This window comes from Alexandromys fortis, unplaced genomic scaffold (genome assembly GCF_014885135.2).
Source record: "Alexandromys fortis isolate MF-2015 unplaced genomic scaffold, M_Fortis_MF-2015_v1.1 scaffold_6, whole genome shotgun sequence".
NCBI classification, from domain to species: Eukaryota; Metazoa; Chordata; class Mammalia; order Rodentia; family Cricetidae; genus Alexandromys; species Alexandromys fortis.
The window spans coordinates 1,696,826-1,709,143 of NW_026067902.1; the positions used below are offsets into that span (position 1 = coordinate 1,696,826).

At 43.3% G+C, this 12,318-nt stretch overlaps 1 long non-coding RNA gene across 1 annotated transcript; it reads left to right on the forward strand.

Moving 5' to 3' along the window:
• The first annotated feature begins 1,210 nt into the window (after window positions 1-1,210).
• LOC126496693 (uncharacterized) lies at window positions 1,211-9,749 on the forward strand. Its single transcript, XR_007590408.1, has 3 exons — window positions 1,211-1,435; window positions 8,907-9,032; window positions 9,359-9,749. It is a non-coding gene; the product is annotated as an uncharacterized lncRNA (long non-coding RNA).
• The last annotated feature ends 2,569 nt before the right edge of the window (window positions 9,750-12,318 follow it).

Here is a 12,318-nt window from a genome sequence, read left to right on the forward strand (position 1 = left end):
ACAGAGCTCATGGCCGTGTTTATTCTACTGATTAAATTCCAGACAAATTGTAACACGGCGCTCAAAATAAGCCGAAGCAGTCCAGGGATCATTTTCATTTTTAGGATAATAAGTCTCATTTTTTCCCTTCCTTCTGCTGCTGCAATTATGATAGAATAGAAAATTAGATTTTAATTAACCAGCGAGGGTTCCTCTCCTCCAATCATTGGGAATTTTGAGCCCGTAAAACAATCAAGTAGAGAAATCACAGGGCTGCAAAAAAAAAAAAAAAAAAAAAAAAAAAAAAAAAAAAAAGGCTCTATGCCCTGCTGTTCCTCCACCCCCCTGAAGTTAAAGGCGTGGTAACCAAATTTCTCAAGCTAAGGTAGAAGGCTGTGCGGGCATTAGACAAATCTGTTGTGAATACAAAAGTTTTTGGTAAGAACAGAAGCTAGATGCAGCATCCTTGGTCCCTCCTAAGACCTTGGATGAGAGGTCACCCCCCCCCCCTTTGTTTTTCTTGAAACAAGCTTGTGTCCGTTAGCTTATGCTCAGAGAAAGCTGCTACTGTCACCAAGATGCAATCCAACATCGGATATGGAAAGCCTGCAGTCGCAAACGCTGTCACTAAAACTTTTAGGTGCCCTATTCCCCACTGCCCCCCAATCGCTTTTGTCTCAGGGACTGGCGTCAATGAGCCTTATTAATTAGAGATCAATCTCTAATTTGAAGGTAAGCGCCAAGACTGTAGGGGGTCTCATTAACATAAGATTAAAAGCTGACTCAGAGACTAATTATTTTGTAACCATAAAAACTCAGGCAGTCCTGAAGTATGAGCAAAGCAGTCTCGCAGTGTGAGCCCATCTGTGAGAGGTGTTTTAAGATCCACCTGCCCTGCTTTTTTTTTTTTTTTCCCCTGAGTCTGTTTGTAACGCTACCTTTGTTTGTTTTTCCCGGCGCTCGTGAACACGTCTGCTCCCGCAGACGTACATGGGCAAACAGCAGGTGAGAGTGATTCCCAAGTTGATGAAAGGGGTTCTGTGGGAATGTGGGGACCCAAATGTGGGAGCCTGGAGTAAGCCGGAAAGACAAAGTCAAGGTCAAACACTGAGGAAACATTAAGCAGGCTAAGTTTATTAATGATTACTGGTGTAAGTTAAGCGGAGGCACTTCAACAAATGAACAGCTTTATTTGCCTCCACTATAGCTCATTAGGGAAGAATGGAGCGTGCACAGTCTGCGCTAGCAGTTAGCAAATGTTGGGCTAGAATGTCTGTACATCTCCGCCTTGCCTCCTTTTATTGTCGTCAAAACGAGAATCAAGATGTTTCTGAAATCTCGCTTTAATTAGTTCGTTTGTTCTGCTTGTTTGTGCAGGTTGAAACACCCGTTTATCACCATGGTCACAGAAGATGGAAGTTTACGGCTGCGGCGGTGATTGTTATGTGATTGGGAGGTTTGTTTTGGTTTATTTTTGTGTTTAACTTAAAAGAATGACTCCTTCCTTCTTCTCGTCCTCCTTCCCTGTCTCTGTCTCTGTTGTCTCTTGTCTCTCTCTTTCTCCGTGTGTGTTATGTATGTATATGTGTGTGTGGTGTGTATGTGTCTTCCTCCCTGCTCCCTCCTCCTCTGCCTCTCTCTCCCTTTCTCACCAGTCCCCTTAGAAACTGCTTTAGCTGTAAGTAACAGAGAATCCGGTGGGCTGTGGTCCAGGCCAGAAAGGTTTTTGTGTCCTGCAAAATGCAGCATCTGGAAGTAAAGGTTCCCAGCGCTGTTTTGCTGTCCGTCATCCTTATGCTGTGCCATGTCTGTGGTCCCTGGAAGGCTGCATTAGGTCCAGATATCCACACTCGGAGGCAGGGAAGGAGAATAGAAGTTCTTGGACTGACATTACACAAAGAAACACTCTTCTCAGAGCTGCTCCCAGCACCTTCAGACTTCTGCTTTAGTTTCCCTGACTGGAACTGTGTTGTAGAAGCGCATGCTGGCTCCGAGGTGCAGCGCAGCTGAAGAAAGTGAGCATTCAGCGTTTTGCAATTTCTAGATGAGAGACAGGCAAGGGAGAAAGAACATGGGTGGCTGATATTTTGGCTAAGCAAAAGTATACACCACACCAGGAAATCTTGAAGTCTGAGCTGCGCCACAATATTTTCTAATTCCTTAACTCGGAGATTGCCAAAAATGTGGTCTCTGAATTAACAGCCCAAGCATTGCCTGGGAATCTGTTAAGAAATGCCAGTACTGGGGCTAAGGAAGTCAAAAATCTATAGTCAGGCTAATAATAATGAGGTGATTCTGCATCACTTACCAGTTCGAAAGACGCTATTTTAGGAAACATGCTGCAATTGTATCTCCCAAGAGCAATTGCGCTTCCTCCTCCTCCTTCTCCTTTCTTTTCCTTTCCTTCCTCTTCCTCCTCCCTCTTCTCTAGTGCTAAGAATTGGACCTGGGTCCTGCCCATGCCAGTCAAGTGCGGCAGTGCTGTGCTACATGCCCACTCCCTACCAATATGTCATTTTTTAAAGGGTGCTATTTTTGTTCTGGTTTAGTTTGATTGTTGAGACAGGGTCTCAAGTAGCCCACCCTGGCCTGGAACTCAGTCAATGAATGAGAGTGACCTTGACCTCCTGAGCCTCCTGCTTCCACCTCACTACTGTGCAAGCCTGTGTGACCAAGCCTACTGAGAACGTGTTCTTGAGAATCCGTAAAGTAACTTCCAGAGAATGTTTCAAGATACTTGTGGCCTGGATTAGTTTGGGTTGCTGACCACCACCTCTCAAGCTGAAGTTGGAGAAGTGGCTTTGCTGTCCCTGTGCCCATGCTCTAAAGGAGGAGGAATAGGCTGGGGCCTCTTAATAGGTTTTCTATTGCTGTCCCGAGAAGGTTCCTGTTGGTCTTACTGGGACACTAAGGCGTTGTGGGTAGTCCAGCAGAAGCACCGCAAGCTTATTAGGAACACAGGTCTGCTGAATCAGCACTTCTGGTAATGAAGCTCAGCAATCTGTAGCTTAGCACTTCTAAAAGGAACTCTTATGGTCTCCCCAAAATTTCAAAGCAAATGTTCAAGACTAGTATTGGTTATATCCAGGAATTACCCGTAGATGATGTTAAAATGCAAATTCTCACTTAGCCATGTACTTTAGACGACTTCGCGTTTGATAAGAAACTGGTCGATATAAGGAGTAGGATTTTCTTTTTTTCTCAGTTGTAGAGATTTAGTGAGATAAGGCATAAGTAAAACTTATTCTCTCTGAGGTCTCTCTCTTAGCTTTTACATGGTCACTTCCTTTTTAAATTTTTTTTAAAAAGAAAATAAACTATCCTTTTTTCATTTTACATACCTATCCCAGTTCCTACTCTGTCCCCTCCCCTCCTCCCATCCCCTCTGTCTTTCCCTTCCCCCATCCCCTCTGCCTTTGCCTTCCCCCACCCCCCATTCACTCCCCAGAGAAGGCAAGGCACATTTCTCCCAGGAAGGACCAAGGCCCTCCCCACTATATCTAGACTGAGCAAGGTATCCATTTGTTGGAGGACACTGCTTATTTGTCCTGACCACCCAGAACCAAAATAACCACAAAGAAACTGTACTAATTAAATACCCTGCTTGGCCCATTAGCTCTAGCTTCTTATTGACTAGCTCTTACATCTTAATTTAACCATTTCTATTAATCTGTGTATTGCCACATGGCTGTGGCTTACCGGCTAAAGTTCCATCTGGCTCCAGTAGGGCTACATGGCTTCTCTCTGACTCTGCCTTTTTTTTCTCCCAGCATTCAGCTTAGTTTTTCCCACCTAGCTCTGTTTCTTTTTCTTTTTTCTTTTTTCTTTTTCCTTTTTTCTTTTTTTATTTATTTATTAAAGATTTCTGCCTCCTCCCCGCCACCGCCTCCCATTTTCCTTCCCCTCCCCCAATCAAGTCCCCCTCCCTCATCAGCCCAAAGAGCAATCAGGGTTTCCTGCCCTGTGGGAAGTCCAAGGACCACCCACCTCCATCCAGGTCTAGTAAGGTGAGCATCCAAACTGCCTAGGCTCCCACAAAGCTAGTATGTGTAGTAGGATCAAAAACCCATTGCCATTGTTCTTGAGTTCTCAGTAGTCCTCATTGTCGGCTATGATCAGCGAGTCCGGTTTTATCCCATGATTTTTCAGACCCCGGGCCAGCTGGCCTTGGCTCTGCTCTATGTTCAACGCAGTTCTTTATTCACACCATACAGAGGGTAATTCCACATCATCCATTCAAAGAGAATGGGTTCCAAAATGCCAGTACAAGCAGTAGCTGCAATATGCCCCAGGCATACAACTGTCATCCACATTCAGAGGGTCTAGTTTGGTCTTATACTGGTTCCTTCCCTGTCTAGCTGGAATTGATCAGCTTCTATTAGCTCAGGTAAACTGTTTCAGTGGGTGTCCCATCACAGTCTTGAGCTCTTTGTTCATATTCTCACTCTTCCCACTCTTTGACTGGACTTTGTTACATGGCCACTTTTATCTCTGACTGTCTTCATGTGGTCTTTGGCCTATGTGTGTCTCAATCTGAATTTCGTCTAAGATAAAATCCAATCACAACACCTAAAGGATTCACTAAACACCTCATTTGTAGTTGCATCTTGAAATTCTTTGTCTCTAAATATGGTTCTGGGATATTCAAGGCCAGGAATGGGGCGGCGGTTGGCCATTCTGACCAGCTACCTGGTGTAGAGGATGCTACCAGATGCAGAAGACACTGTTTTTAGAACCATATGTTAAGTGGCAGTGACAAGATTCTACATTTCATACTCTGTCTAGGCAAAGGCTGATCTCCCGGCCTCATTTAAGGAACTGTCTGTATAATTCATGCATGACCATATATCTTTTATGCATCTTTACACTTTAATGTGGTATATAATATAATAAACCTTCCATTATCTGATCTTCTACAAATTGATTCCTCCTGGAGTTCATATAATTCTTAATTCAATTGTCCTGAGGACTCTCCTTGAGAGCATAAGAATTAGAATGTTGGGCTACAGGATGAGAATCTTAAGTAGCTTTGACAAATTAGAGAAGTGTTACATTATAAACAGGCAAGATAAAGTCCAGCAGGGATAGGTACAGGACCTTGCCCTTAAGCACCAAGAGAGAATAGAGCATGTGGAGATGCAGAAAGCACACATGATGGGAATTCCAGAATCTCATCACTCATGGTGAGAAATTATCCTCAAAATGAGCAGCCAGGCATGAAATTGCAGAAGAGCCAGACAGCGAATGCCTCTTCTCTAAAGTAATGCCCTGACTTAGGAAGAAACACATAAGTGAGTATTAAAATCCCTCAGTGTGTATTAGTAGGTTTTAAATATGATCTTTGTGAGAATTGTGTCTACATGACATAATTTGAACATTATTTCCTATTTAGGTTGCACCAGCAGTATACCTGGTGCCCTCAACAGTAGATATCATAATTAAAATCAATGCCTGCTACATATCAGAATCACCTCAGTAAACTTTTAGTACTCTGAATGTCCAAGCTCATCTATATTAATGTCCTGGGGCTGCTATTCCAAAGTGCCACAAACTGAGTGCCTGGAAAATGGAAACTAGGCTGGAATGCTGACTCACTGGGTAAAGCACTGGCAAAGCAGCCATGAGGACAGGGGAATCAGTTCCCATCACCCATGTAAATGCTGGGCTGAGGTAGCCCATCTGTAATCCCACCGCAGAAGAGGCAGACATAGGATCCTAGGAGCAAGTTACTCGATAGACTAGCTAAATCAATGAGCTCTGGGTTTAAGTGAGAGAGCCTGCTTCAGTTTATAAGGTGGAGGACAATTGAGAAAGAGCCTCAATGTCAAATTTGGTCCTATACACACACATACTCCACACATGCAAACATGCATACTCCACACACGCAAACATGTGTACCCAAATGCACATTCATTATATATGCACACACATAAAGAAAAGGACAGCAATTTTTGTTGCATAGGCTCAGTCTGAATTAATGTGTTGATCATGTTTCCTCTGAGACCCCTATGGGAAGGATTTTTTCTTACCCATTCTGTCTTCTAGCAGTCAATAGCTCCATATATTCTCCAGCTTGCGGCAATTAAGCACCGATCTGACCTCTAATCAGCATGTGCCAGTCTCTCCATACATCCCTTTCTCTAGGTTTGGCTGACCCTGAGATCAAATTTCTCCTTTTCATAAGAGCACCAGTTACAGCAGATTAGGACCTGCCTTGACGATCTCATTTTAACTTACAATCACTAAGATGTTATTTCCAGTGTAGGTCATAGTTGAAGGAACTTGGACTTGAGATTACCATGTACCTTTTTGGAGGAACACAATTCACTCATAACAGAATCCAAGAACAATCACTTCAGAGTGTCTCGGGTAAGGTTCAACCGTTGATATTTTGTAAGTGCCTCCAGAGAGTCTAATATGTTGCTAGACTTCAGAACCACCAGTTTCAGTGAAGGTTGACAGCGGCGGGACTAGCACTAGTATTGAATAGATTTCAGTGTGCACACGGGAGGCATGTTGCCAAACCGAAGTCTCTTCTGTTGATCATAAAGTATGGACAAGCTTTTCTCGTTTTAAAAAAAAAAATAAAATGCAACATGACCTACTTTTATTCTGAGCTAGTTATCCCCCTCCCTTCCACTACTGCCAGGTAAATCCTCAGCTCTAATTCGAAGCTTCCCATCGTCAAGCGTTCACACTATTAACAAATATACGTCTGTTTACTGACAACTTGAGAGGGTCTCAGGGAACCAAGAGCAACATTTCCTTGGTAGGCCAGCAAAACGGAGAGGATGAGCCAGTGCTCAAAAGGGGATCTCCCAGCACTAGCTTCAAGTACCTTTTACACTTAGGCAAAGGGGGAAGAAGGACACTTAGTTATTGCTCTAGTGTTCTGTAAAGGGACACTGTGAAACCTGGTAGCTGGTACACACATAATCATAAGGTCATTACATCCCGGTAAACAGCACACAGAGTGTCGTCATCCTCTCTTTGGCTCCCTTAGTCTCCAAAGGGGAAAAACAACTTCAGGCAGATTTTTGTAGGCCAGTCTGAACAAACAGTCCCTAAGTGAGGAACACGTCTACGTGCAGAGTTGAGGAAATAGCCTGACTCAGAGTGGAGGTAATAAAGCAGACAGGCACAACCCCAAGCAAAGATGCTAACGAAGCCTTTCACCCTGTTTTACTCTCCATCAGAAGTGCGCATAGGCACCCGTGGAGAAGAGTCGATGCTTGATAAAGTTCGCCGTCAGTCTTTTAAAAACTAACTCAGTAATCCTAATGGCTGCTAACCACACATTCTAGAGGAACTGTCTATAACAAAACGTGGGAGCCTAATGATGCACTGCTCCAAAATTAGTCTTTTTAGTGAACTGAAAACAAGTACCTCCAGACAAATGAAACTGGAAGATGTCTTTAGGTCTTCCCTAGGGAACAACACCCCAGTGGGTTTATCTCAAATGCAATTGCCTTGACCTTTTCTCAAATACTGAGTTCGCTCAGTCTCCAATGGTCCTTGCCTTGCCAAACACAAAAGGCACAGCAGGCCCTTTGTCCCTCTTCCTCCCCCTTGTCCCCTAAAGCAAGCACAGCCTTCCCACTCCCTTCCTCTCAAGGGGAGTTTTCCTTTGGCCTCCACCCAGCCATTTCTTTCATTTCCTTTGGAGGGCTTCTCATGGTCCCTGCCCCCCCTCCACAGTTACTTGTTGGTGTGCATTTTAAACCCCTTCTCATACCATTGTGAATTAGGTTGAAGTATATAAAAGTATGTTTTTTTATAGGCCCCAAGTAGGTAAATACTGATTTAATCTATGATTTAGCCTAGTTCTCAACCCTAGTAGTAAGATTACTCATTAATCTTGGCTTCGGCTGTTACATTTCTGGCTGGCAGTAAAGATTATTATTATGTCTCAATAACTCACAAAATATCTTTGTAATCCTCTTCTTGATGGGACTGGTCTGCAGAGGAAACGAGCAACTTGCAGAAGCTTTTTATACATCAGTTTGGACAAACAGACTGCAGGATTTCCCACCAGCTACTACCCATTGTCTTCCCATTAGGGCCCTCCCATTGTTTAAATGCCCTACTTTCTATTCTGGGACCCCTGAAAAACCTCTAGGGTCACAGATTCCTGAGATTCTGCTGAGAGTCTAAAGGCAAAGATCTGTTCTAACTGGCTGTTGTTCTTGTTGCAGCAACTGTTGAATATTTATGTGTTATTACCTGCCTCTGTCATTCTAATTTCTAAACGTATCTGCTTAGCTTAAAGATACTTTCTTAGCTTTAGAAACATGGCTTGTGACTTTCCTATATTGACTGCACTCAACTCATCTTAGTCAACATACCCGGATGGAATTTATGCAACACCCCCTAGCGGCTGCTTTTAGCATTCTGATTGCACTAGAGCCCAGGCATCGATGCTCTTGGGTGGTCTCCTCATACACTGACCCTGGCCTTGACTGTGAGATTTGCTTGAGACAATGAGACATTATCAAATATGATACAAGCAGAGGTCCAGGAAATGCTTGTCCTCTTGGAATGCTATCTTCTGGGGACAACTGCTATGAAGAGGCTTAGAATAGTCTTCACGTAAGAAGATTGTGATACAACAAGGGTCCAGAAAAGATCTGAAATATCCCAGAGTATCCCATCCTATCCTGTCCACATGTCATATGAGAAGCAGAATGCTTGCTGAAATTTCTATATCAGTATTCCCCCAGAGCACAGAACTCAAGGCAATAGAACAACCTCATGTTAGTTCATGAGACACAGAAGCACTAAGAGCTGCAGGATCCACTAGCAGCTGCAGGATCCAGAAAGCCAGCAGCTGCGGTGTGAGTGGAAAGGCCTCAGGAAGAAAACAGATTGTGATAAGGGAAATTTGGAGGTGACTTTGAGTTCAATGGAAACTTTTCCTCTCCCTTTAGATAGGCTTAACTGGAGTCATGGAGCAACGGCGCAGAAAACTCCCAGGCTACTAAAGCCACCTTGAGCCAGTGGCATTTCGGTGCTCATCCTGAGACCTTGAAGAACAAAGCTATGGAGCACATAAGGTGAGTTGTAAGGACAAGTTGCTTTTAGACTGATGGGGGCAGTTTGAGAGCTACAGAAGAGAGGAAAATGCCTGTGAAGCAAGAACAGGTCTGAAGAAGTATGTGCCATTGGGCTATGAATCTGGGGGATTCTTAAAGGAATTACGGCAGAACCAGTGTGGGATGTAGCATACGAATGAATGAGCAAGCCAGTTTAGATGTCCCAACCACGAGACGTCCAGGCCTGATCTCAGTGTCAGTGGTGTCTTACAGACTCCAGGCAGGAGTGGGAGATGGCAAGGAACGTGGAAGCAGCGTGCTATGATCAATTTCTGACCTCTCTCTAGAACGCTCTCGGCCTCGCTGCTTTTACCCGGCTACATTCGAATCCCCTGCTCTCACCAGTTATGCGTGTTAAGTTCTAAGAGCCAGGAAACTTACAAGAGAAGTTATGGTCTGAAGACTGGAAATCCAAGAAGAGCTAAGGTTTCAATCTGAAACTGAAGGAAAATGAAAGCAACTATCTTCGACTTAAAAGGCCAGTTGTGATTCCCCCTTACTTGGGGGTTGGTTGGTCATTTTGTTCTATTCAGACTTGATTGCATGAGAGGCACCCACACTGAAGAATATCATCTCATTTACTCCAGAGGCCTATTTTCATGCTAATCCAAACACCCCATCAGAAATAATCAGAATATGACAATTGTTCCTTATCCACATGGAGTCATTGATCTGCTATTAACCACAGAGTGCAGATATTAAATGGAAAATTCCAGAAACAAGGAATTCTGAAGTTTTATGTTACACAGCATCCCAAATGGCATGGTGAAATCTCGTACCATCCTTCATGATTGCTCCTTTGTCCAGTATAGCCCGGTGGCATATGCTGTCTGCTTCTTAGGCATTGGCTAGCCATGTAGGCTGTCAGACTAAGGGTTGTGAGTATTAAAATGCTTTGTGTTGAGGTAGCCTTTATTTTGCTTACTGGTGGCCCCAAACACACAAGAACAGTAACACTGTCAATATGGGTATGTAAGAGGAGATGTAGAACATTGATTTTTGAAGTCTAGGTCAAAATTCAAACTTAATGAATAAAAAAAGGTTGTTAAGCATGATGTTAAAATATTCTACCCACAAAATTGTGAAAAAGAAAGCATCACCTACTACACCTGTGGTGAGCTAAACTTCGGCACTGGCCATGAATGTGTATTGGAAAAACACACAGCACACACAGTGTTCAAATTATTCTCTGCTTTTGTCATTTGTTGGGGGTCTTGGTAAACGTGCCCCATGCATCAGAGATAGCTAGTGTAATGTAACAAGTGTAGAGCCCATTACTAAAGCTTTTGGGCTTTGGTGTGTCTTGTTATATATCAAAAAGTAACAGAAAAATGTGTATGCTTTCAGAAAAAGAAATGACAATGATCTATAAAATATTTAAGCCCATGCCTTAAATAGATGCTCTAAATAACATAATTCACCAAATACCCAAACCCAAAGTTCCAGATTTTCTGACATTCCTTTCACCAGTGTTTTCTAATTGTACCTCTTAATTGCTTCTAGAAGACTCTTTGACCTCATGGCTACTGATCTTGATGGAACAGAGATGGTGGTGTAAACATCCATTATGCCATGGGTTCTCCCTTCAGTGACCATAGTGGACATGGCCAATCTATCTAGGCCACAGGCTCAGCTCACCCAGAAAAGTGGCCCCATCACTCTCTCCAACACTTGACTCTAGGCATTTACTACAGATCGATCACACAGTATACAGCCGATTTGCTCTCCCTGTCTTGGGCCCACCTGATTTATCACATGCATTAAAACAAAAGCTACTTCCTTGGTTACACCAACCTCTGATATCCACCACCCAAGTCAATTTATCTTCTACCTTTTTAGAAGCACCACCAAATCTCTCTAAAGTGCATTTGGAATGTTCTGTCCTTCAAACTTGTACTTGCCCTAGGACTTAGAGGTATTTAGTGTGCAGTCGAAGACCGGTTGTATAGATAGCTCCAATCAGCTGCCCTTGCTGGCGTCTATGTACTTCGACGACGTAACTTTCCAGTTATCTTCAAGAAATGATAAAAACTACTTCCTTGTCCTCTGAATCTGAGATTTCCTGGTGAATTTCTTTGAATAGAAGTGTCATTGTAGGGAGCTGGAGAGATGGCTCAGAGGTTAAGAGCACTGACTGCTCTTCCAGAGGTCCTGAGTTCAATTCCCAGCAACTACATGGTGACTCACAACTATCTATAGTGGGATCTAATGCCCTCTACTGGCATTCAGGTGTCCATGCAGATAGAGCATTCATATAAATAAAGAAATCTTATAAAAAAACATCAAAACAAACAGACAAACAAAAGCCAAGCCACACAACTTTTGATCTACAGCCTGCTGGGTCTATGAAATGTGCTGAGGGGTTGGTGACTACTCCGGTTGTCATCAGAGAGCCTTCATCCAGTAAACTGATGGAAACAGATTCAGAGACCCACAACCAAGCATTGGACCGGGTTCAGGGAATACTACTGAAGAGAGGGAGAAAGGATTGTACTATCTGGCAGGGGATCAAATACATCACAAGGGAACCCACAGAAACAACTAACCTGGGTTCATAGGAACTCACAGAGTCTGGACTGACAGCCAGGGAGCCTTTATAGGACCAATCTAGGCCCTCTACATATGTGCAAGAGTTGTGGAGCTTGGTCTATTTTTGGGACTCCTAGCAGTGGGAGTAGGGTATGTCTCTAATGCCTTGGATGACTTTTGGGAACCTGCTCCACATACTGGGTTGCCTTGCCCAACCTTAATATAAGGGGAGGAACTTTGTCCAAGTTTAACTTGATATACCATGTTTGGTTGATACCAATGAAAGGCCTACCCCTTTCTGAACAGAAACAGAGAAGAGATGGATTAGAGGATAGACAGGGGAGTTTGGGGGAGAGGAGGGAGAGAGAACTGCAGTCTAGATGTAAAATAAATAAATAAATTTAATAAAAATAAGTAAGTAAAGTAGTTAAAAAATGAACAACAACAAAAAACCCTTGAGTACTCTCTCTCTCTCTCTCTCTCTCTCTCTCTCTCTCTCTCTCTCTCTCTCTCAAATCTAGGCCTCTTTCTTTATCAAAGATGAGACAAGGAGCTATGTCACCTAGATATGTCAGAAAATATAACCAAAATGACAAAGTCACCTGACTACTGAGAGTCTACTACAGACTTATGTGAGCTATAAGCACCAGTTCGCAGACATATTTAGGAGATTGGGGATTATTTGTTACAGACTATTTTGTGACCATGGGTAACTGAT